Raw genomic sequence first — 4027 nt, 5'->3', positions numbered from 1 at the left:
GCTGTACGTTTGGCTTTTTTTCCGGAGTTTTTGTCACCTTTTGTGGTCCAGCGACTAGGTCATGTGATGGCAGAGGGAAAAAAAAGTTCAGCGCACAAAAATGCCTAAACTACAAAAAAGATCATTTACACATAAAGTCAAAAATATCAATAAAGAACGCAAATGCATGGAAAAAACACATTTTCTGGTGTGTGTGTGTTTTTTTTTTATTCTTGGAGGCCGGAAAAAAAATACCACACAAAAAAGGATGTGTGAGGGAACCCTGACAGTTTTCCTCATGGAAACTTTTTGCTCTAAAACATAACAACTTATTTGCCTCAGTTTCATGGTTCAGCTTTTAAGATGGAGGATTCTAGAAGGAAACATAAATCATATATCCCCAGGATAGTCCGAGGAGTTTACTCAGGTGTGCAGGAAATTGAATCATAGAGCTAACCAGTTCCTGCCCATCTTCCTCATCTCTATTCCTTATAAATACAAATACACGTGAATATGTTAGTAATCAGTGAGTAATCATTCCGGGGATTCGCGGGGCATGCTCACATCTGCACACTATTTGATGGTGTAGAATTAGTTTGTAAAAACGTTATATTACCTTCTATCCTAAAACGATCCAGAATTACAGACTGTGCTGTAGTCCAGAGCTGCAATCACAATTCTGCTGGGCTTAGCGATGAAGTGTCCCTTTACTCCTTATATGTATACAGTAATCAGTCTATATACCAGCCACTATACAATAATTACATGTAAAAAAAAAAAATGACAAGCCCTGTTGCTGTTATTAAGTTTTGTAATTTTCATTTATTTGTAATAACTGTTTAAAAATCTGAAGTCTTCCAGTACGTATCAGCTGCTGTATGGCCTACAGGAAGTGATGTTTTCTTTCTAGTCTGACAAAGTACTCCATGCTGCAAACTCTGTCCATGTCAGGAACTGTCCAGATCAGGAGAGGTTATCTATTGGGATTTGCTGCTGCTCTGAACAGTTCCTGTCATGGACACAGGTGGCAGCAGAGAGCACTGTGTCAGACTGGAAAGAACATACCCCTTCCTGCAGGACATACATCAGCTGATAAGTACTGGAAAGTTGAGATTTTCAAAAAGGAATAAATTACAGATCTATCATCTGTTTCATCTTTGCTCATCTACATCTATACATTTTATTACTGCAGCTGGGTCACATGACTTTTGATAGGCCACCATTTTTACTTCCATATTACATCGTGCCTTGTGTCCTAAAAACAATCCTGGGATGTATCAGCAGAGCATCACCCGTAGCATCTCTGCCTGCTGGGAGGACAGGATAATGATCCTCTCCTCTATAGTCTCATAAATAAGCTAGGAGAAGATAAGTGTACAGTCAGGGAGGCTGAAACTATTATCTCCTCCATTATAACTGTGTGCCAGGAGCTATCAGTAGCTGTGCTAGAGGTCTCTGCCCACCCCCAAACCCCTCATGGGGGGGGGGGGGTCACCATGAGATCACATGACTCAATTTAAAATATTCCAGGTTTTTCAGAAAGAAAGGGGCAACTAAAAAAAGTTAATTCTGCCTGATTTATGTATATTGATGATTATTGGGTTTAACATAGAGTGATATCTAGGAGGATTATGAGCATAATTAGTTCCGGGACCGCGCTTGTAATCCAAATCCACTCTTACACCAAAGCAAATTTTCCCATAAGAAATCACTGATATGCAGACAATTGGTTCCACACTCCAAAAATTTGGATTTTTTTATTCTAAATAATATGTAGAACAGATGAAAGAAACAATGAGAAACAGCTGAATCTGTGATGTTATAAGTTACTGTACAGTGTAGCATTCAGCATGTGGAGTATAATGTATAGTAAGGGCATAAACCTGAAAACACAGGATGGAACTGCAGATCCACATAATGCAGTAGGGTAGTACAACAGGCTAGAATAGAGAAGCAGGGCTGCTGTCAGAGGAAGCAGATGTGTTTGGCATGGACCAATCAGGACGTGAGAATCACAGAGCTTAGCAGGAGGACAGTGACATAAACTTTTCTATACAGCACTGTGAATGGCGTGTGAGTGCAGGCACATTACAGCAGCAGTGTGTATAGCTGAGTGTGAGGGCAGGCACATTACAGCAGCAGTGTGTATAGCTGAGTGTGAGTGCAGGCACATTATAGGAGCAGTGTGTATAGCAGAGTGTGAGTGCAGGCACATTATAGGAGCAGTGTGTATAGCTGAGTGTAGGTGCAGGCACATTATAGCAGGAATGGAGAGGATGGGAAACACAAGGGCTGACAGAGACTGCAGGGAGCATGAAGGAATGAGCAGGGCAGATGTGGGCACATACATACAGCACTCTCTGTCCGGGGAGAGAGGGGTTACAGCTATGGAGAAATTACCTCCACAGTCCTGTTCCCTGATGTGAGCCCCAGCCTGAAGTGGATCTGCTATGATTTGGAAGGTGAGGAAGACTTCCTGGGTCAGAGTACAGGGCTGTAGACCACACTATGCAGACTATGCCCCTCCCCCACTTCCCCTCCCACCCAGTACAGGGAGCTCTTAAACCAAAGTGATGCTCTTAATCCAAGTTACAATTTTGAAAATCTGTAAGCTGTTCTTGCAAAACGCTCTTAATCCAAGTTACTCTTAAACCAAGGTACATATCTGTATTGTCTATGGCTTTTGCTTGATTTATATTGACAAACGATTATTCCAATTGCTGGCAATCAGAGAATAGTAATGATAATGAACCTGTGTAAACTGGCATTTAAGCTGGTAAAACACATAATATAGCTTTTGTTGGGTTGAAAACGATGTCTTCTGACCTCCCCAAAGGCATGCACCCTCGGTGCAGAGAAATCCAGCTAATTCCCCTGTCCCCAATGAAACACACATGTATGTTCAGCCGAGCGTACAGGTTTATGGGGGAGCGGAGAGAGATAACTTTTGGTTGAATGAGCATTCAGCTAACAGCTATCTAATGTCATTGACCTGATGACTAGTCATGTGGAGTGTATTAGTAAATATTTGTTTGTGACATCACCCGCCTAACGGAATGTCCAAATGATGGATTTATTATTGTCGGAGAAATCTGTACAGGATTGAGAGAACTTCTTCCCCCTTCTTCAGGTCCAATATGCGGGGGGGGGGGGGGGGGGGGGGGGGGGGGGGCTGGGCCAATGGGCAGCCATATACAAAGCAGAAGGCCCAGCTTATTGGAGGCGAGGAGCATGGTGCTGGCTCTACAGGCCAGACGGAAGTCTGGTGTCCTGCTACGTATATGTTTATATCACATGGTTTAGGCTTTAGGTTTTGAATCTTATACTGAATATTAAAGGGGTACTCCAGAGGGGAAAAAAATAACTGGTGTCAGAAGTTATACAGATTTGTAAATTAATTCTATTAAAAAAATCTCCAGTCTTCCAGTACTTATGAGCTGCTGTATGTCCTGCAGGAAGTGGTGTATTCTTACCAGTCTGACACAGTGCTCTCTGCTGCCACCTCTGTCCATGTCAGGAACTGTCCAGAGCAGGAGAGGTTTTCTATGAGGATTTACTACTGCTCTGGACAGTTCCTGTTACGGACAGAGGTGGCAGCAGAAAGCACTGTGTCAGACTGGAAAGAATACACCACTTCCTGCAGGCCATACAGCAGCTGATAAGTACTGGAAGACTTGAGATTTTTAAATAGAAGTAATTTATAAATCTGTATAACTTTCTGCCACCAGTTGATATGAATTTTTTTTTGGAGTGCCCCTTTAATTCTCCTTTATTTAATTTACCCAAAAGGTTTAATTGTATAATATTTACATCAATGCGTTAAACCTAAAAAAAAATTCAGCCCATGTGTTGCCACTGGAGTAATATGAACAAGACATTAGCATTTCTACCTAGGACTTATGACCTCCTATGCCGTCAGTCTTTTCAGCAGAAACATAAGCTTGCGTGAAACCCTTGAATGAATTAATCCTATATACATCAGACCCACCAAGTTCCTGGAGTTATAGCTAATAAATGTCATTGGAGAGACGGTTTGTCAGCGACTATA

This window comes from Dendropsophus ebraccatus, chromosome 2, assembly GCF_027789765.1.
Source record: "Dendropsophus ebraccatus isolate aDenEbr1 chromosome 2, aDenEbr1.pat, whole genome shotgun sequence".
NCBI lineage: Eukaryota > Metazoa > Chordata > Amphibia > Anura > Hylidae > Dendropsophus > Dendropsophus ebraccatus.
This window is presented reverse-complemented; position numbering follows the sequence as displayed.